This window comes from Gekko japonicus, unplaced genomic scaffold, assembly GCF_001447785.1.
Source record: "Gekko japonicus isolate JY-2015 unplaced genomic scaffold, Gekko_japonicus_V1.1 scaffold88, whole genome shotgun sequence".
NCBI classification, from domain to species: domain Eukaryota; kingdom Metazoa; phylum Chordata; class Lepidosauria; order Squamata; family Gekkonidae; genus Gekko; species Gekko japonicus.
The window spans coordinates 1,261,470-1,284,630 of NW_015160209.1; the positions used below are offsets into that span (position 1 = coordinate 1,261,470).

At 42.8% G+C, this 23,161-nt stretch overlaps 1 protein-coding gene across 2 annotated transcripts in view; it reads left to right on the top strand.

Moving 5' to 3' along the window:
* The window catches only part of ARFGEF1 (ADP ribosylation factor guanine nucleotide exchange factor 1), a 93,298-nt gene that overhangs the window by 10,568 nt on the left and 59,569 nt on the right, over nucleotides 1-23,161 (top strand). The gene's annotated exons all lie outside the window — the stretch shown is intronic.

Genomic DNA, 23,161 nt, shown 5'->3' on the forward strand with positions numbered 1-23,161 from the left:
TGATAGAAGTGTAATAATAATTTACTCATAGTTGTGAGAGCCAATAAGATTTGAGTTTGATGGGGGATTGGGCAAATTGATCTAAGGAACTGAAAGAGGAGAAAGTATTAGCAAGCTCAGTGGTTAAGGATTTGAATAGAGCTCTTTATAGTCCAATCCTGAGGACACTTCCCTGGGAGTAGGCCCCCTTGGATAGATCTAAGTAGGATGCCTCTGATGAGGAATTGTTATAGGAAGGGTATATGAGATTAAAGTATATGAGAGAGAGAGAGTCTGAAAATGTAATACAGGTTTCTGTGGACTGCCTCCCCTATTGTATCACACAGACCTTGCAATAGCATTGTAGCTAACCCCACCTAAGAAACTTCTATGCTGTTTCTATAATTTCTAAAATGTACTTCACACCAACTGTGCATCTCCATTCCTTTCTAATTCCTCTCAACTATGTACAGCTTTCTATGTCGTGCTTCATTTGGACCGCTTTGCTTTCTCAGGTCCTAGACTCCTTCTTTTCTATAACCATGGATCTACATCCCCTTCCTCCAGCCTTGCTGCTTGTCCCAACTCTCTAAAGTCAGAGCAGTTTGGCCAGTGGCAACCCTCTGCCTGTCCAGGAAGTTCAACTAAATACCACTAAAGGTTTTGTCTCCACTGCTACATCACTTAAAGCATCACAATATAGGTTCATGTTCCTGCTATAATTTATGATGCTTTAGTTTGGGAAGATCTGTTTTCTTAGTCACATCAGTTGGTGCTATTTCCCCCCTGTAAATTCCTCTTCCATCACATGTTGTCTGTCAATCCCCTCTTTATCCCACCCTTCCTCCAGTCTCCCTTCCCTTATATTGATCTCACAACAATGGTAATATCACCCAGCCTGATGAAGGGAGCTTTGACGCTTGGAAACTTATTCCCTGAAACTCTTGTTGGTCTCTAATCTGCTATTGGACTCAAATCTAACTGTCCCAGTATCACCAAGTAAGTGTCATGCAAAATGTAGATCTGAACATGGGTCTCCTCAATCCACACTGGTCTTCATGCCATTGGTCCATCTACTTCAGCATGGTCTGCTCTGATGCAGGTGATCTCTAGAGATTCAGACAGAGACAGATCCTTTCCAACACCTGTTTTCTTATATACCTTCTCGGTTTAAACCTTTATCCTTTGGCACACAAAGCATGATTTCTCTACCATCAGTCTATCAGTGTCATCATTGTCTACTCAGACTGGCAGTGGTTCTCCAGGGTTTTATGTAGATGATTTTGCCCATGCCATGCTTTGTTTCTGAGCCGTTGGGCCTGGCTAGGGGGGTTCTCAAGGGTTTCCAGGTCCCCCTAAATTTCTGGAGAACCCCTTCCTAAATCCCACATGGCTCCGCCTCCATAAATAGTGACAATGGTCTGTGACATCACTGGCTCCTCCCTATGATGTCACTGGGCCTTGGTTCTTTTAAGGACCTGGCACAGCAATGCCTCTGGCCGAGCCCCCCCCCCCCGGGAAATTGGAAAGTCTACGCCCTTGTGCCTGGGTGCACAGAAGAAAGAGGGAGCTTGTGAACATAAGGCTTGTTCTGTAGGGCCAGACATTAGTTTAATGTTATGTCTGAGTAAGCTGAGTAAGCCAAGTAATTTTAAGTGCACCTAGCGTCATATTAACCTTGGTTGGGAATGATAGTGTGTAATACCAAAACGAGGGAAGGAGGTGAGTTGGAGGGTGCCCAGTATTTCAAGACCTACTCTTGGTTCTTAAGCCCTAGTGTAGTTGTATGTCTGAACAGTGCCTTCCCCCCAATTTGTGTGTTTTCTCTCTGTGATATTGGACTGTATTAATAATTCTCAGATGCTTTCATCCTCTTTCTTAACTGCTTCCAAATGTAACATGCACTGTCTTTTTAGTACTGCAAAACAAAGTAAGGGCTTGTTGTGTGAGTCTCTCTCATTTAAATGTACTTTGCAGGGGAAAAGTTTCTTTTGTTTGCCACAGTGAATCATCTTGACTTTCACACTTCCTTAGTTAATACCAGCTCTTTTAACAGAATATATTTCCTGCTGTTTCAACATTCTATCTTGCCTTTGCCCTATTTCTGTTCTTATCTTTTCATCATCTGAGCCATTATGTTTCTTTGATTCTTCTGCTTTCTTACACACATAAAATTGCATGTCCACAAACGCAAGTGGAAGACAGATTTTACTAGTATGTGATATTGCAGCTCTTGAAATAAGGTATCTAGCACTTGACACAACTCAAATATATTGGATATTATATGGTGTGGTGCTAGTACTGCAAAAGGTATGAGATTGGCTATTTGTTCAGCAGTTTGTGAGAAATAGTGATATGAGAGGTGAGGGTTTTGCGGGGAAGAATTGATGTTAGTGATTACTATGCATGGAAAAAAGTCCACTAATTTGTTGGCTTTATATCACAATAACCATGTGGTGTCTTGGTAACAACTGTCAAAGACAAGTAAAACAAGGAAGTAAGCACAGTATCATGTGAAGAAGAAGCACCATTAAGTTTATTTACTTACAACTGAAGTCAACAGGATTTACTCCCAAAAGAATAGGCTTGGAGTTGTACAACCCAATCTTATAAATGCTTTCTGGGAAGAAGAAAGAGTGGATTGGATTAGATCAAGCCACCAAGAAAAGAAGTTCTAATATTTCCCAAACCTTGTGTGCTTTTTGGTTGTTGTAAAAAAAATTGCTGTCTAAATAAAGAATTTTTACTACCCAAGAACGTAATCCAAAATCTCTTCTCATGCAGCCTGCATAATTTATTTAGAATTCAGAATTTTTGTTTCCCCCACTCAAACACTAAAACTGAAATCTTAAGTGTACTTGTTTGGGGTGGAGTACTGGTGAAGTCCAGAACTTCCCAAATGTGCATGCTTGTAGTTACTGAGCAAGAACAGTGTATCTTCATAAAGTGAAAAGTAAAGATTTATTATGTTTGGTTGACAGTCCAAGTAAAGATAAAGGTTTCCCTTGCTCAAAAGCCAGTTGAATCTGACTCTAGGGGGCAGTGCTCATCTCCATTTCCAAGCCGAAGAGCCAGCACTGTCCGAAGACTTCTTCCATGGTCACGTGGCTGGCAGGACTAAACGTCGAGGCACATGGAATGCTGCTACCTTCCCACCAAAGTGGTACCTATTTATCTACTTGCAATTTCTTGCTTTTGAACTGCTGGGCTGACAGGAGCTGAGTCAGAGATGGGAGCTCACTCCATCATGCGGCACTCGAGTCTCGAACTACCAAGCTACCAACCTTATGGTCTGCAGCTCAGGTGTCTTAACCTCTTAACCACCGCGGCCCTTTTGACAGTCCAAATACTAGTAGTTAAAACAATACGAAATGTGTGCTTGAGCTACAGGGCCACTGTAACACGCGACTGCCGAAGTCATACTTTTGCCATTGCTTTGTTCTTTTACAAAGACAAGCAGGCTTTAATTTAGTGTATTTGATACTGTCATAGATTTTCACAGAATTAATATAGATGCATATGCTTACATTCAGGTATCACTTAAAACTGGATTATTTTTTAAAAAGAGCATTCTGTATTACTAATTTACAGAAGTAAAAACAGATTATTTTAAAATTAAAACACCAGTTTTTATGTACTTTGAAAGTAGCGTTGCCAAGTCTGGCTTGGGAAATTCCTGGAAATTTGGGGGAGGTGTCTGGTAGGGGAGATCACTTAGTGGGATGTGATGCTATAGAGCCTTCCCTCCTCTGAATACAGCCTTAATCACTTCAGAGGGAGTGATTTATTAGCCTTCATTCTCTGTGAGAACAATTATAATAATGAATTTTCTAGCTGATTTTGAAAAATATTTTAATATAACAAAATTACTCCTGCCCCTCCCCCAACGAGAATGTCCCTTTTCTTTTCTTTAACAGTAACCATATCATAAACACTGAGCGATATTAACGTATTATATAGTGTGATCCTGTGGGATTTCTTGAAGGTAAGTGTTCATAGCATTGCAGTCTTATATTCCATTCCTAACCCTATTGGGTTCAGTGGTCGTAGAAGGATGTAATTCTGTTTTGGACTGCACTAGTAGTCTTTGCTCTGGGTTCTTCTCTTTGAAATAAGTTAGGGTGTCTTCTTCCTGGAGCAGGACCTTTTCTGTGGTAGCTCCAGAGGTATGGAACACTCTCGTGAGAAAGGTCTATATGGGGTCCTTCCTTGGTCTCCCTTTATAAGCACAGAAGATGTTTTTAGTGTGCTGGGGTTTAAGGAGATTTTTAGTATATATTATATAACTTAATTGTGGGCGGCGGAAGACAGGAGGGTTGGGTGTGATGTGGTCCATGGGGTCGCAAAGAGTCGGACTCTATTGTGCGACTGAACAACAACAAAAATTGTATTTATATTTATGAATAGATGTTTTATAAGCATCATAAGTAAATGTAGTATTAGTGAGTCTTCAAAGACTTTGCTTTGATTTCACTTTTATATTTTTCCTTAAGGCCTCATTTATCTATCTTTTATAACAGTGTATCCTTGATGGATGATGGTGGCACTGTTGCTTAATAGACATGTTTATAACACAGATATAAAACTTGGAATTATTGAATCTTTAATTTATGTCCCGTACTGTATATAAAATTAAGTTTGAATTTGGCCCATTGACACCAGTCACACAGTCTCTGCTTTGTTCTGATTATAGAATTTCACTGCTAAGTAAACCTCATTGTTCTCATCGTATTTTCTTTCTGTTCATCCTGCCTTGTGCTAGAATTTGTAAATGTACTTGTTTCTGATTGTGTTTTCAAATGTGTTTGCTTTAAATGTCAGTTGCTGTGTCAGCAACAGGTTACTATTAAGAGCTCCAGTAATTTAAAAAAATATTGAAATGGATATTCTGGTCTTAATGATATGCTTCTTGTACACAGCCTGTATCCAAAGAAAATATGAAGCCAATTAAGTAATTAAATTCGCCTTGGATTAATGAACTGACACTGCCATCTGAAGCAAAGTTACGCCCTTAGAAGTCAGTTACACCCTTACAAGTCAGCAGGCTTTGAAGATGTAAATCTAAACTCTAAGTATAAATCTGCTGGGGTAGTGATTGGTTTCTTTTGCACCATGTTATATAGGTTCAATTTTTCTTCACTGTCCTGTTTTCAGACATGTATGATCTGTGTTTCTAGTCACTGAATCATGGTTTGCAAGTGGACATTTTCAAGTGTAATAAATACATTGATTATTGAATCCATAGCTTTGCTTAATATCTTTCTGCATTTTTAACCAGTTTAAAAGTTATCTTTTTCTATTCCTTGTTCATTTTTCTTGATGATATCCATACTCTGTATGCTATTGTCAAATTTCAGTAATCCTAGTACAACATTGCTTGTTTGGGGTCTCTTCATATTGATTGTATTAGCCACCCCTGTGCTTATTGGATGTCTCTTTTAGGGATTTATCAAATTACATTGTGTAAACAGCACTGAGTCTCTGTGAGAAAGGTGGCGTATAAATACAGTAAATAAATAAAACCCGGAAAATCTACAACAACTAAATAAAATAAATGTTAGACTAGATTGGAACACTTCCTTGCCTTTTTTTGTTTGAATAGATCGAATAGTTGCAACATCCCTTCCATCATGTGTGAGGAGAAAAATAAATTATGGCTGCGGTCACACAGCCAGGAAAATGCGGGGGGGAAGCGTGGCTGTTTGCCCTGGGGAAAACTAAAGTGCGGTTGCGCGATCAGACCTCCCGTGGAGGTCCCGTGGAGGTTCCATGGAGGGAGAGGTGCGGATCACACAGAAGTGGGGCCTCGGGACAAATAAGCGGGGGCTGTGCGCGAGGGAAGGCAAGGCGGGGGCTGCCAGAGACAGCTGGCCAAGCAGCGCTGGGGAGAGGAGGGGCCAGCTGGCGACTGGGCGGTGTGGCATCGTGTCGGGCTCGGCTGTTACCCCACCAGTGAGGCAGGCAGGGGGTGGGCAGTAGTTCTGGAAGGGCAACAGTCCAGGGAGCCGGCTGGTGGGGCGCGCGAAGAGGGCAAAGCAGCATGGCTCAGCCCCCTCCGCCCTGACCGCCCCTTCCCCAAGCAGACGTCCTACTCTGCCGCCGCGCCCCCATCTTCTGGGCTTCATCTCAGCCGATGTATCTTCTGCCTTGCCCCCTTTCCCCCTATCTATTTGTCGCTCGCCTCAAGCCGTGCGCTCTTTGTTGCTTTCTTCAGGCTGCTCTCCTCTTCTCTGCACGACGTAAGTTGTGTGGGCTTTTTTTATTAAACTAACATTTGTGCATGCTCCGTTGGGTGCTTTTGCGCATCTGTGGAGACTTGGAAAGAAAAAAACCTTTTAGCTAGGGGACATGGGCGGGCGCCGGAACTACCTCCGGAAACGCGATCATACACCCGCCCTTTGCCCCGCGGTTTCCAGAAACTAGTACCTCCGAGGTACTAGTTTTTTACTCCGCTTTTTTGGCGTGTAGCCACGGGTTAGCGACGGGAGCTCTACACTTGCCAGATGTTGCCATGTGATTGCGCCAGGAAACTCCGCCTCTCTTCCGTCTCTGTAGCGTGGCTTATGCTCCGTGTGACCGCAGCCCATATTTGGTTTTCATTTGACCTGTACAGCCAGATAGGTGAATTTATAACTTGTGTTTTTGGTAGGAGTATTATATTTCTTTTTGGTTTTATTCTTTCCTCCCTCCCCATTTATTAATCAGTAACATTTACCTATAATCTCTTACTGGAGATAATTATTTGAAAAACATTGATTTCAATTTTGAAACTGCAAAGTTTGCCTAATATTGAATTAGCAATAGTATCCATTGTTGTTAGCATTATGAACCAATGAATATTTAGAAATTGGGGGAAAAACAGCAGAAAAATAAAGCAGTGGATTTTGTAATTGGGAAAACTATATTAACCAATCTTTTTTCCAGATGTGCAGAAAGTTCCTTCTGTGATGTTAGTGGATTATCCCATTTGGTTGATCAGTTGATGGGGGCACTTGTTTTGCTGTTGGAAGGACTGTGTATGTGGTTTGGTTTGGTGTGTGTAATGGTGCGTGTAATGGTTAAGAACAACAGGGTGTAGTGGTTAAGAGCAACGGACTCTAATTTTGAGAACCGGATTCAGAGAACTGGGGTTGATTCCTCACTCGTCCACATGAAGCCTGCTGGGAAACGTTGGGCCAGTCACAGTTCTCTCAGAATTCTCTCAGCCCCACCTACCTCACAAGTTAACTTTTGTGGGGAGAGGAAGGGAAGGTGATTGTAAGCCGATTTGAGACTCCTTCGGTTAGCGAAAGGTGAGGTATAAAAACCAACTCTTCTCCTATTTCGCCACAGTATAGAAATTAGTCTTAGTGATATTTAATATGCTCAGAGGAAACATTGTTCATATCACACTCATCTAATAAATAGTCTTAACAGGTTATCTGGCTTTTCAGCATAAGCTTTGTATGTTCATTTGGCCATTGAGGAAGCCAAGTAACATATCATATGAGACTTGCACCTCATTTTCATATTTATAGTTTGTTTTGAAATGAGGCATTTGTATTTACTGGGAGCTACTTTTTAATTATATGCCAATAGGTGTAATGTTTCTTTCACTCTGTAACTAAAGAAAGAATTTTCAGGATTTTTTGCATTTGCATGATTCTTTTACTCTCTAACAGTTGTGTGAGTGGTTTTCATTTGACAGTGGAAAACTGAAGCTTAAATACAATGCAATCCAGTCAGAATTGTATGCAGTCCAGTCAGAATGGGAGATCATTCTTTCTCTCTCCTGTATAAATGGGTAATTTTTGGTTCGATCAAGTCCATTAACTTGGTTTAGGAAATCTCCATTGCAGTTCATTGCAATCTCCAGTTCTAATGAATACTTGAAATAACAGTTCTGAGGAAGAAAAAATGAACATCAGATCTTTCTGCATTGTTCCTTAGTGTCTGCTATGAATTCTATAACAGTAATGTTGTTTATGTAAATTTGCAGCAGGAGTACCACACCTCTGACATAAAAGGAAATGGAATTAGGTTCTGTCTCTATTAAATAAGTCATATAACAGTATGTTCTGTATGGAATGTCAACAGGTGGACACTTAGTTGAGAGCCAAAATAGTTGGTTATTGAGCTGTGTGAAGTAAAGATAGCTCTCAACTTAATCCTCAATGATGTCTGATATGGGATCTGATGTGTTGTCACCCCAATTTCGAGCACTGTGGTATAAATTTTAACATATATGCATGGGGAATGTTGGCCAGAAAGCTCAACTGGACTGGACTTGATTTCAAAAGAGAACTTTGACAGAAAGGAAGAGTCAAGAAACCCAGATCTTTCCAGGATGCTTGTGGTTTTAAATACTCTCCAATAATAGTATCTCAGCTAGAATGTATAGCACATATATCAACAAGTCCAAGAGGATTCCCTTGTGATTAACAAGCAGAGTCAAAGAAGCTGTAAAAGGCAAGGCGGTTGCCACCATTAAGAAGTGAAAGTCTTCTTTCAATAAGAAAACAAAAAGGAAAACAGGCTCTGGCAGCACTACTAAAGGCAAGCAAAAGTAAAGGAAGTAAAGAAAATTTGGACAGGTATGTTGCTAAAAACTGTAAGATAACCAAACAGATCTTTACATCAGAAATAGGAAGCTGGCTAGTAAGGCTTGATGGCTCTGAGGCCCTCGCCCCCTGGACACCCCAATTTTTGTCATGGCTTGTTTTTCTGTGCATGTGTACATCTCTCAGCGTGGGACTAGCAATGATAGAAGGAGCCTGAATTAAACTGATGTCAAAAGGCAGTGAGTCACACTAAGGCAGAAAGGAATGCAGGGCAGCTCCTATATCTGTCATGCAAGTACCCACCCTAAGAGGGTTCAGTCAAGGGCCATTTCCTCCAAGGACCTTTGAGTCTCTTCCCAGATAATTTGATCCTAACTAATGACCCAGATCTCCAAAACAATATGCAAAAGGCCAATTCCAGCAATTTCCTAGCTGTCTCAGTGACTGGACAGGGAGATTCCTGCCCTTCCCCAATTATGATAAGTACCTGGCCATAGATATTTACCTATCTAACGTACAGATCTCCCCAAGGGAATATTTTTTATACTCTTTAAGGTACAAGGGAAGAACTCCCCTCCAGCAATACAGACAAAAGATTCCTGTCTGGCTCATCTTTGAAAGATAGCATTTTTATTATTCCACATTTCGATGCCAACGTCTTGTCACCTCCTTGGTTTCAGTGGAAGGGTGTAAGAAGTCATCCCTCAGCCTCAATTTTGTAGCTGGTTTGGAATGCATCCTGTTACCCAGCCTCTTGGTTGGCCTCTAGTTCTTCTGTTCCCTGGACCCGTCTCTGCATCTTCTTCCCCTGTCTGGTCAGTTTCATCCCCTGACGCTACTTCCTCCACACTGAGGGCAACCCTCCCTCCAGGAGCAGGGCTGGTATGTCTTGTCTCTCTCCCCCCCCCCCATTTAGTTTTATTGCCCAGAAGTTAGGCAGTTTTCCAGGGAAAGGTTTTTATGTGTCATTTACCACACTGCATTTTCCTTTCTGTAATTTTCATTGCCGTTTTTCTACTTGCATAGATTAATTTGGTCTCTTTCTCTGTATAAAATGAAAACCCTTCTGTTTAATAAGAGTCTTTCTCCCCTCATTTTTTCCAAGTGTTGACCTTAGTATACACAGGCTCAAGATCCCAAGTATATTAAAGTACTCAAAATGCACAGGTTTGCTCTATGAGAGCAAGGGGATGCCTCTACATGTTACAACCCTGACATATATAAACCAATTTGGGTAACAGGCTGTTGGACAATAAAGAGGTTTAATTTTTGGCCTTCATCTTTGCCATGAAAGATATTGGGCAGATACAACTGAAGTGCATTTTTTTCCTGGAAGGATTTCGAAGAACTGAATCGGATAGAGGTGATGAGGTAAGAAGATGGCTATGTGACAAATTATAAAATAACATCACCAGGTGTTTGGCATGCACCAAAGTGTAGTGGTCTAGTGTCTATTCTGCATAACTTGGTTCATAAACCATAAAAGGAGATATGTTAAGAATTTGGAAGACCAAGATTTGCTGAAGGAATGCGAGTATGGCTCCTGAAAAAGTCTTGCTTGACTAATTTTTGCAGTTATTTGCAAATGTCATCAAGCATGGATGTAGGAATGACAAAACCATTTGACAAGACCCTCAGAAAAAGCATCTAAGTAAACTTTAGAACTCTTGGGGTAAGAGGCTGGTCCTGCTGTGCTCTAGAGAGGAGGAGAAAGCAAACAATATGAGGAAACAGACTGTTTCCACAATAGAGAGAAGAGAAGCAGTACAGTTCCTCAAGGATCTTCATTCATACTAGTGCTCTCTTTTTATAAATGATCGAGAGTTGGAATTGCACAGTGAAGTAGCTAAGGTGAAAACTTCTGCAGGCTGTCAAGTTGCAAGTATTTCTCCAAACTGGCTAAATGTGCAATAAATGGAAAGTGAGGATTGATGTAAGTGTAAAGTGATATGCATTGGTGCCATCTCCCAAATCCAGGTGTTCAGTGATGGATTTGGAACTTGTGGTGAGTGTCGGGGAAAGAGATGTCAAATTAATGTGTGGCAGTAGGGCTGATGTCAGCATACCCTCAGGTGGGGCAGCTGCCATGGCCCAGGGCTTCACTCCAACGTGCCATTTCTCTGACTGCTCACTTATGAGGACTTTGCTACCCGTGTGTCCAGCTGCACACACTGCCCAGTGACATCAGGGAAAGGGCCATGGGCAGTGCAGGTGGCTCTGAACGTGGGCAGCGGGACAGCTTGCGAGCACGGCAAGGAGGGTTGCACAGGCAAGTGGTGAGGCACATGGGTGAGTGGGTGGGAAGGGAGCCTGGGGAGATCCCTGTCCAGGGCCCCACAAAATCTGAAACCAGCTCTGTGGGGCAGTGCTGAAACAGAAAAGATCATGTTAGGAATTATTAGGAGATGAATTAACAAAACGATCATTGTCATTATAGTACTTCCACATAAATGGGGGCATTTGGAAAATGGTGTACAGTTGTGTTCGAGAGCTAATGTGATTTAGTGGTTAGGGTGTTGGTCTAATACTGGGGAGCCCAGGGTTTGTCAGCTTTTATATTTTGCCAAACAATTAGAACAAATCATGGTTTGAAAACCTGTTTCAGACTTTTGAGGTTGGATCCTACAATTGCAAAAGCAAATTTCCCCACCTTTCTGTTTCACAGCAGCTTGCTGGTGGCTGAGGAGAGCTCTGTGTACAAAAATGCACCTGGAGAAAGGGACAGTAAGAAGGGGAAATGAGGCAAAATACACCCCCACCCCCTTTCTGCTGGCAGTGCCTCTTGTGCCAAAAGAAGCTCTCTGGCAGAAGAGGGAGGAGGAGTAACTATTTCCCTCAGGTTCCCATGTCAGGTGGCTTTTTCTCCATGAGGAATGCCCAATCCCCAGTGGAACTTTTTCAAAGATTAAGGGGACTGCTGATTAAAGAACTTGGCAATTTATAACATCCAACTTGTGGCTTCAAATTCTGGTTCACTGGCTGATCACTAGGCATGAAGTATCAATTCAGATGTCAAAATGTAATTAAGCTTCCGTTATGGTTTGGAGTGAAGTCTGAATAGAGCCAATGATTCTTCTTTTTTTACTTTATTCTTATGTATTATGTAGTTGGGACATTCCTCTGTATTTCTAAATATACAACAAATAGGTTAATGTTATTTATATCAAACATCAGGCATTCCTGTTTACTTTTTCTGTGTTAAATCTATGGTTGTTATATGGTAAACATAATTATACCGCTTGAGCATATTTATTATGAAACATTTAAGAAAAGTATTTGCCAATTAAAATGTGCAGTAGTGTATGCTATTCTATTAACTAAGTCTATACACATTTATTTGTTCTTGAGTTGTTGTATGCAAACACATGTTCAAATATGTGTCTGTGACTAGAGTTTAATTATGCTGATGTACATGATGGGTACCACAGTTTTGTGGCAAGTTAGGAGTAAATTTTTGACTTAGTTTGGGAACCAACAGTTCATCCGAACCATTTGCTTAGAACATTGTGTCTTGTATCCAATATTCAGTCAACCTACAAGATTCACATGACCTATTTGTCATATTCAGGAATCACTACTAAGTATTACCAAAGCATGATAGTTTAAAAAAAGTTCCTTTTCTGTGTTAGGGTAAGTGAAATGGGAGGGGAACATTGTCAGACATTTTAATGGCATAGACATTAACGAGTCTTCCATACATTGGCAGAGAGACTGATGGCTCCTAAGGATGTTTGCTGCAAAAATTGCAGTCCTAAACACACTTTACTAGGATGCAAATTCCACTGAACTCTAACTTTTGAGTAAAATTGAGTGGCATCAAGCTGCAGAACTGGCTTGTAGATTTGTCAGTCTGGGTTGAGGAGGACTGAATTTATAATTCTGCTTTTGTATATTTTATCTGTTCTGCTCTTTTCTGTTCAGTCTAATCTCCTTGGAAGGAGAAACACTTGTCTCAAGAAGTGGTTCCTTCTGTAAAACGGTCTGCTCTGCTTTATGAGCTTTATTAGTGGAACTAGGAAGAAGGCCCATTGCAGCCGTAAATGCAACGAACACTAGATTGACCAGGCGGCCGCAGTCCCCGTCTCTTCCCCCCAGCTGCTCCTGCCCCCCACCCATGAGGAATCCGGCTCTGAGAGGGGAGGGGTGTAACCCGCCTGTCCTGCCACGGGTTTGCTCGGCTTCCCTGCGGCCATGAGGAGTGTGAGCAAGCCGGCTCCAAGAGGGAAGGGGAGGGGGTTTAAACTGGCTCTCCTTCCACGGGCTTGCTCGGCTTCCCCGTGGGCATCTCCCCCTTCCCCGAGAGCAGTTGGGGGGTGCCGCCAGCCCAGCGAGGTTGGGGGCGGTGCAGGGAATGGCAGCAGAGGTCGAACCCACCCACCCAGCAGGTCCTGCGGCCTCACTGGGGCAGGCCGCAGCAGGCCAGGGAAACGCAGCGTGGAAAAGCTGGTGTGGGGGTGCGCCAGCAGGCCAGGGGCGCCGGGGGCACAGGGAACGCCACCAGAGGGCAACCCCCCCCGAAGCAGGGCCCACGGCCTCCCTGGGCCAGGCTGGGCCGGCCAGGGAAGCGTGGCGCGGTTCTCTGCAGCCCCCGTCTGCTTGTAGGCTAGCCAGGGACATGGCGGTTGAGGGGGGAAAGGGGGGTCGGGGGCAGCTGGAGGCATGGCCGGGCATGGCAGCAGGCAAGCAGGGGCAGCCTAGAGAATATCCATAGGATCAGGCTGTTTGACCTCCTATTTGAGAATACATAAAACATTGATAAGAGGTTACCTGGTTTAGCTCATCAGAACCCCACAACATAAGTATTATGATTGCAGGCTGTATGGAATCATCTGCAGGTACATCCCTTGGGGCTATAGTTCTACAACAGTGTAGGTTTCTTTGTGTGTTGACTTTTTAATTTAGTTTCTAACATCAAAACATACTCAAGGCAATCATAGTAATATAGGTATTTTAGAACAGTACTGAGGTTCTTTTATCCTGTCTCCGTGCTCCCATTCCTTCTACTGCTCAGAAGGGGGGTGGGGTTTCATATTTTTTTTCTGTCTAGGTGGTTTCTCTGTTCTACTGATGTGACCTTAGTAAATTTGAAAGTTTGTGGCTTTCGGACCATTAATAATGGACTCAACAAATGTTGTCTTTGTGGGATTGTAAATTTTACTTTTTTGAAATTATTCCATCTAATTCTGAAGTCTGTGTCTCTGTATAGTTAATGAAAGCCACAAAATGTTCCTGGGGCAAAGGGGAGAAAAAAATCTGCCTATGCAAAGAATCCCTTAGGTATGCAGAATATATTACTTGTACCCTCTTAAACTCTTGTGAGGTTAATGAAAAAATGAGAATACTCTGCTCTGTGCATTGTTGTGTATGACCCACAGACAAATGATTAGTAAGGCAACCAAAGTGGCACTAGAATTGAACTGTCTCCTGAGGTAAGTGTGGCATGTCAACAGGACAGACACAGGAGAAGCACTCTTACCAACCCACAGCCCTTTTACTAATCTCAGTTGTTAAAGAGGCCTTGGCAGAGGTGGAAAGCAACAAGGAGGACAGAGGGGCTAGAAAAGGGGATGGCACTGAAAGTTCTGGGCAGGAGGGAATGATATGAAGTTAGTGGGCGGGGGATGGTCTGAGGAGAGGAGGGTGGAAGGTGAGAGTGGTGAAGGGAAGACGTTAAGAGAGTGAGTAATGGAGGGTTTAATGTGTGTATTGGCAAGTGGAAGGTTTGTATACCTCCTCAGGAGTAAAGGCTGCCTTGAGAGTAGGTACGTAGTAGTAGTAAAAGCCCACTCAGGCAGTCAGGTTGTGGTGTGGGAGGAAATGAGAATAAAAGGCCAGAGCAGGAAGTAGGGATGCCAGGTCCCTCTTGGCCACCAGCAGGGGTTGGGGATGGGTAGGGTTGCTAGATCCAGGTTGGGAAACTCCTGGAGATTTGGAGATGGAGTATGGGGAGTATAGAGACCTCAGTGAGGCATAATGCCATAGAATTCACTCTCCAAAGTATCCCTTTTCTCCAGGGGAACTGATCTCTGTAGTCTGGAGATGAGCTGTAATTCCAGGGGATTCCCAGGTTTCACCTGGAGGCTGGCATCCCTAGGTGGAAAGCAGGGGAGGAAAGACAACTGGCTGGAAAGGGCAGGAAGACAACTTCAACAGTCTGGGAGTTCAGGAAGGCCACAGGGATACCAGCAGGATACCAGCAGGTTACTCTTTGAGGCCTGGTCACCTTAAAGTCTAAGCCTGTGATAAGGGTCCAGTGGCTAGAAAACCAATCAAGGAATCCTAGGCAGGAAGCCAGGCCTAGTAGTACAAGCAGAGTCTTGATGGAGACAAGTGGAAAAGATAAGAGGATAGCCAGACCTCCAGGCTATAATTAGGTACTTAAATATGGGAGTCTGTTATTGGAGAAAACAATAGTAAACTCTAACCTAACCTGTCCTCCTAGTGTCACCTGGTTGTTGGAGACTCTGGAGACTGGGAGTTAGTATAACTAAACGAAGAGTAGATTCAGGTGGCTTATACCTGGAATTAAACTTTGTTGGTCTTAAAGGTGGCACTGGACTCAGACTTTATTATAAACAAAGAGTAGTTTCGTGAGACCTCTTCTTTGGAAAGCCCTCTCCCTTGACGCTTGCCTGGTGCCTATTTTACTTTCTTGTAGGTGCAAGGCCCAAACACATCCTTTTTACATGGGCTTTTAATTAGGAGTTTTATCTTACCAGCTTAGGGTTGCCAAGTCCTATCTTCACTCCCAGTGGGGGACTTTGGGGGGCGTTCCTGGAGGGGGCGTGGGATCCCTGACATGATGACGTCACGTTGGGGATGTCCCCCCCGCCCGCCCGCCCAATCTTCCAGCGGTGCTGGCTCCCTGCACTTAAAGAGGCCCCTTTAAGTGCAGAGAGCTGACGGCCCCCCTGATATCCGCAGAGATCAGGTGCGCAGGAAACGCCAGCTCCCTGCATTTAAAGGGGCCCCTTTAAGTGCAGAGAGCTGGCATTCCCCCCCCCACGCACCCGACAGAGATTGGGTGTGCGGGAAATGCCAGCTTCCTGCACTTAAAGGAGCTGGCGTTCCCCCCCCCCCACGCACCCCTCCCCCTCCTCTCTGGGAAACACTGGCTTCCTGCACTTAAAGGAGCTGGCGTTTCCCCCCACACACACACCCCTCTCCCTCCTCTCAAGAGAGAAGGGAGAGGAGTGGCTGTGGGTGTTGGGGCTTGGGGCGGGGCTTCCCCTCGTGGCCAGCTGTCTGGCAGCGGGTAGAAGCCCCAAAAAAGTGGGGGACCCCTGCCAAACCTGGGGGGGTTGGCAACCCTATACCAGCTTTTTAAGGGTTTGCTGTGTTTTCTAGACAGTTGTATGTTACTTAACCAGCTTAGGGTTGTCAAGTCCTATCTTCACTCCCAGCAGGGGGCTTTGGGGGACGTTCCTGGAGGGGGCGGGGCATCCCTGACATGATGATGTCACATTGGGGATGTCCCCCCCCCGCCCCCCCCAGCGGTTTCTAGACAGTTGTATGTTACTTATTGTAAGCTGCTTTGAACGGGACTTTGAAGAGGTGGCATAGAAATATTCTAAATAAATAAATTTCTCTTCAAGTAGCTTCTGAAATATTTTTGGGTGAATACTGTTATGCATTTATTCTTGTTTGGTGTATTTCATCTCTTGTTTTGTCAAGTGTATTAGAAATCAGGTAGAGACTTCAGCATATTTCTAGCTGAATTTTTCCTAATGTCCTTAAAGGAGAAAATGTCATTTCTCTTTAAATCACAAGAGAATAGTCTCTTCAAGTACAGATCATATGGCATTTTTATACAGCTTCAGATAGCATGCTATTTTTCCCAGAAATTATTTTTCCTGCATAGATGATGTTTCTTATATTATTGTAAAACACAGTATTACTTTGCATTCATATTTAAATGTGTAATATCTTGTTTGTTTGGAGCACTTTATTCTTATTTTTGTTGTTGTTTAATGGTTTTACTGTTTTATCCTGTTTTTATGTATGGGCTTGTGTCCTCTTGTAAGCTGACCTGAGCCCATTCGCAGGGAGGGCGGGGTAAAAATGTTAACAATAAATAAATAAATAAAGTAGCTGGGTGATTTGGATAGACTTGCTTTTGCTGGTATGAGCAACTGAAACATGGAAAATTCCTGATAATGGCTACTGTTACCCCTATTAGAAATAGAAATGCACAGCTTTTATTTCTTCCTACTGGTATAGCTTGTTGGTTAGCTGTATATGTCTTCATATTTTGGTTCTTAGACTGAAATGATCTTTTGTTGCAGCTCAACAGTTCCTTAGGCAGTGAAATTAGAACTAATTTTCCTTTAGCAGTTTGGTGTAGTGGTTAAGTGCGCAGACTCTAATCTGGGAGAACCGGGTTTGATTCCCCACTCTTCCACTTGCACCTGCTGATGTGACCTTGGGTCAGTCACAAGCTCTGGCACAGCTGTCCTTGAAAAAGAGCAGTTTATGTCAGAGTTCTCTCAGCCCCGCCCACCTCACAGGGTGTCTGTTGTGGGGAGGGGAAGGGAAAGGAGTTTGTAAGCCGCTCTGAGACTCCAAGTGAAGGGCGGGGTATAAATCCAATCTCTTCTTCTTCTTCTTCTAGCAGTGTTTCAGTTTATTTGAATATATTATTTGAAATTTGAAATTAGAAATTCCCTCCTTGTGGTGCTTTAATGATGGAGCATTTTCGTTGGTTTTCCTCTGCCCTGCCAGAAGCGTATTTCTATAAAGTCTTTCTAAAGACTTTTTTGCTTCTATGCATAGATCTTGGATTATGGTGAATTTAGTAGACTTGTATGACACATGGATCTGAACTGGTATAGACTTACGCTTGGATCCAAACTTGGGCCCATGGAGCACAGTTTCCCCCTTCTCTTCCCTTGGCAGACTAGAATGCCCCCTGAAATCCTTCTCTGCACAGGAAATTGTGCTTCATGGGTGGAAGTCCTTCTTCCCATAGAAAACAAATTGTAAAAGGTTCAAATGATTATCTTTGTGTTTAATTCACTAAATTTCTCTGCTGCTGCCATAAAAAGTGATGGATTGAATCATATTCTGTATCTGTTTGGTTCCACCAGCTTTACATTTGTTGGCTAACTGTATACCCTCGTGATGTGATGTGTATCAGACAGGAAATCTAGATATGTACAAATAAGTCAGCACAGGCTGCTTTCTTGTTCACAGAAGACACCACCATCCATTCCCATGTATTGCATTCAGTCTTGTGTAGGAAAAAAGGAATGCCAGTATCAAGGCTGGTGCTGGTTGGTTTGTCTGAACCTTTTGATGCTGGTTGGTTCCTTGGCCTGAAGTATCAAGGATTCTCAATTATGTTGAACATCTTTGATATACCCAGTGTACTAGAAAGTTTTCACTTTGATGTGAAGGTGATGGTTTTGAATAACAACCTTTTTCTAGAAGAGGCCGAAGACCTGATTGCACTTGGATATAAAATTGGAATATAAGAAGACACAAACACAGTAAAAGGGCATAATATTTTGGAAAAGGGCAGTTCAGGAATTTTGGCCCAGCAAGACTTCTTGATTAATCCTGTCGAATCACAGATATCATTTAAGGGATTTCCATTTGGAAGATCAAAAAAGATTGTTGCTTGCAAAGCGGAAAGAGCATTGTGCTATGAAGTCTGTGACTGTTTTTAAGGTTATCCCTCCCCCTCAAAATAGTTTTCTATACTTGTACATATCAATTAATGAAAAGAGCACTATGTTTGTAGATTAATCAAATCTGTTCCACCACCTATGGCAGATGCCTTTTGACAACATATCTTGTGAATACCATACACGATTCTAATTTGGCTGTTCATGTGTCAGGACAGTCACTGGTGAACTGACAAATACTTCTACTTCCATCTACATGAGGTCGCAATTGGAATAACATGGGATGGAATTTGTATTGGGTTACTTTTCCACAGGTTTAGAATTGTTCGTGGCTAATAGTTATATTTTCCTCCCATTAAAAATTCTCATGGTGGCTTATAGCAAAATCAAAGCATGCATTGTTAACAAAATAAAGAAAACTAGGATAAAAGATAAAAGTATTTAAACAAGCAGATAATAAAAAGATAGACTAATCCACATTGTAAAAACAGTGCATTTGAAAAAAACATTGAGACATAAAAATCTAACAATAAAGCGAGGACCAAGGGAGAAAAATAATGGTAATAGTTTGGGGTAAGAGAAAGAAGAAGAAAAATTATTTCTATGAACTGATTGGCTGTGTATATAAGACAGTCTGTTCTAGAAATCTAGATATGGATGGGCGACTTCATCAGAGGATTCCTGCTAGCCCATTCAAAGACTTTATGCTGTCTACCAGTAGCAGGAATTGAAGTATTCCCTCCTGGACCAAAGAAAGCTCTATTGTCTTAATGCTTTGTAGCTTATTGTGTCAGTAGGTTGCCACAGATGTTTTCAAACTCTAGAGTCCTTGGACAGTTGAAGTTTCAAACCATGTTTGACTTGCACAGTTCAGCCTAGGAGTAATGAACTTCTGTGTAAAATCTCTAATTCTTTACATGATTATCAGTATGATTTGTCCTTGTGCTGAAAGCTTATTAAAGATCTGAGATTTTTAACCTTTAATTGAAGAACAAATCTGGGCCTGTGTCTTATTCTGGTGTTCTCAATCTGCGCTCTCTTGGCAGTTCCTAAGCATGGAATGGTATAGCTAGTGGAGAGGATATAGCTAATGCTCCATCTTTGAAAATGTGGAAAATACTGAAAAAATTCTAGAGTATTTGATAGTTTTAGGAGGATTCTGGTAGTGACTGGATTTGACTTGTATTTGAAAACAGGGCAGGTAAACCATACTTCTTGAGAAGAGCGGACTCTCTAAGTATGATGTGCAAGAGAGAGATACATTTTTGAGGCTTCTTTGGTTGCATGGATTTGAGTTTTCTCTAAAACACATAGGATACATTAAAATTGTTTCCTAAATATTTTGCATGCTAGTTTTGAGTCCATAAGGCAGATGCTTGCTCTGTCTTACAAGTTAAATATTTGACAGGTGAAGCAGTTGTTTGGGCTAGTGTAATTTTTGTGTTTTCATAATTCTGAAGATCTTGAAATTGGCAATACAACTGAACTTGAAAGGTTGATAAACTTTCTGACCCCTTGTGAATAACCTGAAAAAGATAAGAAAGTTATCAATGTAGTACAGCACCTGTTGATGAAAATAGAAAGAATTATGTGGATACTATTAATATACGCTCTATCTCTTGTATGGTTGCTATGTGTGGTTAGGAAGACACGTGTCACTGTGGATATACCTCACATTCCAGTTTGGCCTAGATTCACACAGAAGTGGCTTGACCAAAAGGAAGAAACTTCTTCTGCTTCTTATTCCTGTGCTAATGAATTTGTGACATTGGTGCTACACTCAGCTTAAAGAAAAGCCCCCAGTCTGGACAGTGATCACATAAATGGCTAAATGAGAGCAGCCAACAAAGCGACAAAGTTTCTCTATAAGCTTTGTAAGGAACAATTTGCATCTGGATTGAATGAAATTGGAAATAAAGTTTATTGAGGAAGATGATTCAAATAACTGACCTGGAGAATCAGTCAACATGATCAGTCAGTATAGCATCAGGCATACTGTAATCAGGGGACTTTTCGTAGAAAAAGAGCTGCAGGAGCTCATTAGCATATGGTATGCTAACGAGCTACTAGGTTATTAGCATATGCCTTGCTCCCTGAGATCACAGGAAGTGATGTCAGAAGGGGAAGCAAAAGGGGGGAGGCATCTTCAAAAGCCTCCCCTTCCCTTCCCCAGCTAGCCTGGGGGGGGTAGCGAAGAGTCAAGGGGTTTAAAGTTTAAACCCCTTCTCCCTAGAGTTGGGCCACAGAAGGAGGAAAGAGGGAAGGAAAGAGAGAGAGTAGAGAGAAGAAAAGAAGGAAGGAAAGAGGGAAAGAAAGAGAAGGAAAGAAGGAAGGAAAGAGGGGATAAAAAGAGAGAACGAAAGAGGGAAAGAAAGAGAAGGAAAGAAAGATAGAGAAGGGAAGAAGGAGGGAAAGGAGGAAAAAAGAGAAGAAAAGAAGGTGGGAAAGAAAGAAAGAAAGAAGGGAAGAAGGAGGGAAAGAAGAAAGGACAGGAGGGAAAGATGGCAGAGGGAGGGAGGGAGGCTCTCCCAACCCCCCTCATCAAGCCACCCCCACCCCCACGGATCCCTTACTTACCACCTTGGCGGGGGCCGGGGAAGCCGGCGGCGGAGCTCTCTGGGCATCCCCTGAGCTGCAGCGCTTCTGCATGGGCCCGGGGGACCCAGCAGTGGGGCTCTACGGCCTCCCCCGAGCTGCAGCGCTTCTGTGCGGGCCCGGGGGACCTGGCGGCGGGGCTCTCTGGCCTCCCCCGAGCCGCTGTGCTTTTGGCACGGGAGCTAGGGGTGGGGCGTGCCGCTGCTGCCATTTGCACGGGCTCCTGGGCTGCCAGAGCAGTGCTCCAGTGCGCTCCGGCCCCAAAAGATCCCTGACTGTGATAACACTGAACATTAGGAAGCCCATATAAGTGTCAGGTACTCCAAGTGCATGGATGTGCACGTTCACCATTTCAGAAGGGAGAGACCAGGGACCATAAAGTGGAGCAAGAGGGTAAAATAGGGGGCTATAACTTCCTATTCAGGCAGATCTGGTATGTATCATGTTCCCAATGCTGGAATCCAAATATTCAGACAGTCAAAAGTACAAAAATAATCCAGAAGGAAAGCAATAGAGGCATGTGACATATGTCATACCGAATGGTTTGGAACCAGTGAGAATGCACTTTGGGAACAGATTCTGGCTCCAGCTATAGGGCAAGAAACTTGCATCAAGAACTTTTCAAGGTCTGTAAAGAGGGGAAAGACAAGGTGGCTGAAAGGGAATGATATTGGATCATGGGAAATTTTCAAATTAAGGAAACAGAGAAGAAGTCTCCAGGGAGCAGACAATTGGAATGCATCTGGAGGGTGAGAGCACATTATTGTGCCTATTCTGTGGCAGTGATGGCACCAAAGCAAGCCCCTGAGGATGTAGACTCAGAAAACTACAGGCCCTCGAGCAATGCATTTTGTTGATAAAACCTGTTGCATCTGCTGCAATGTAAAGACCACAGATGATTCAATTCAGTCTCAAGAGGTCATTGGAGTAAAGTCAGGTCCTAGTTGTATGGATGATTTTCAGTTGGTGAAGTCTGATAATGTGGACAAGCTGCTTAGGAATATGTATCCCCCCCCCCCCCCGGTCTAGACTCAGTCTTGCCCTTAATGGCTGGCTTTTGGTGTCAAGCCTGGTAGGTTTGGTCATGTGGGTGACCAAGTAAATGCCTGTCTGCAGAAGGGTATAGTTCCGACTGCTTTGAAAGAGGTGGTCATTAGACTCCTGAAGAAAACATCCCTGGACCTAAGTAACTGCTACCTGGTGGCCAACAGTAGGAAGGGTGCTTGAGGACCTGGTGGCTGTGTAACTTCAGGCAGTCTTCAAACTGGATTCAGTGTTTGGGTTAGAAACAGCCTTGGTTGCCATGGTTTTTGTTGGAACAGTGAAACAAGGAAGTGCATTCCTGTTAATTCTAAGTAGGTATTTGATGCTGTCAATCACTCTGCCCCACTCTGCTATTGATCATTCCGCCCTGAGCCTGCTTTGGTGGGGACGGTGGGGTATAGATCGAATAAATAAATAAATACATTTTAGTGGAAACAGCCAGAAATCCTTTTTCTCGGCTCCATGTGTCATGGAGAGGAGCTTCTCCCATTCTGAAGGGTGGGGAGAGGTAACTCCCCCAAATGGACACAGCTTGGCAACAGTACGTGTATATGTGTGTTGAACCTATACATGTCCAAAGTCTTTATTGACATAACAGCATGCTTAAAAGCTTATTTATTTATTTATTTATATTTATTTTGTTCATTTATAACCCCCTAGCTGTGGGGACCCAAAGTGGCTCACATCATCCTCTTCTTCTCCATTTTATCCTCACAACAACCCTGTGAGGTAGGTTAGGCTGAGAATGTATGACTGTCCCAAGGTCACCCAACGGGCTTCCATGGCACGTGGGGATTTAAACCTGAAACTCCTACTAGATACTAGTCCGGCACTCTTAACCGCTACACCACATTGGCTAATTGACTTATTTTGAGGGTACTGAGATCACATGTGATGAGTAAGAAAGGTATGACTTATCTGCTTGCTCTTTTTCTGGGCTAGGGGTCTTTGGGAACATCATCAACATCATGTAATACAAATTAGTACTCAGCCTGTTCAAACACTGCCATAGTCACAATAACAATAAATGGTTTTAAATTCTTCCCATGGAAGTATGTGGGCTGTCGTGGTTCAATCTACATTTATTATTTTGTTTTTTAACTAGAAAGGCAGTTATTTGTACTAGTTAATGTAAAGAACAAATATGATTTTATACTCCTGATGTTATTAAATATTCATTACATGGACCGAATCATATTGTTTTGTAATAGTTGGTTGAACAAAGTGATCCTAATGTGTACTTTGGCAACTAAGCAATATTGGAAATGCAGAATTATAAATATAATGGCATATAATGTAATTTTCCATTAATGTGGAGGTTATTTACTAATGTAGTGTTTCTGTAACTTTACTCTTGTAAATTGTGTTTCTATTTTT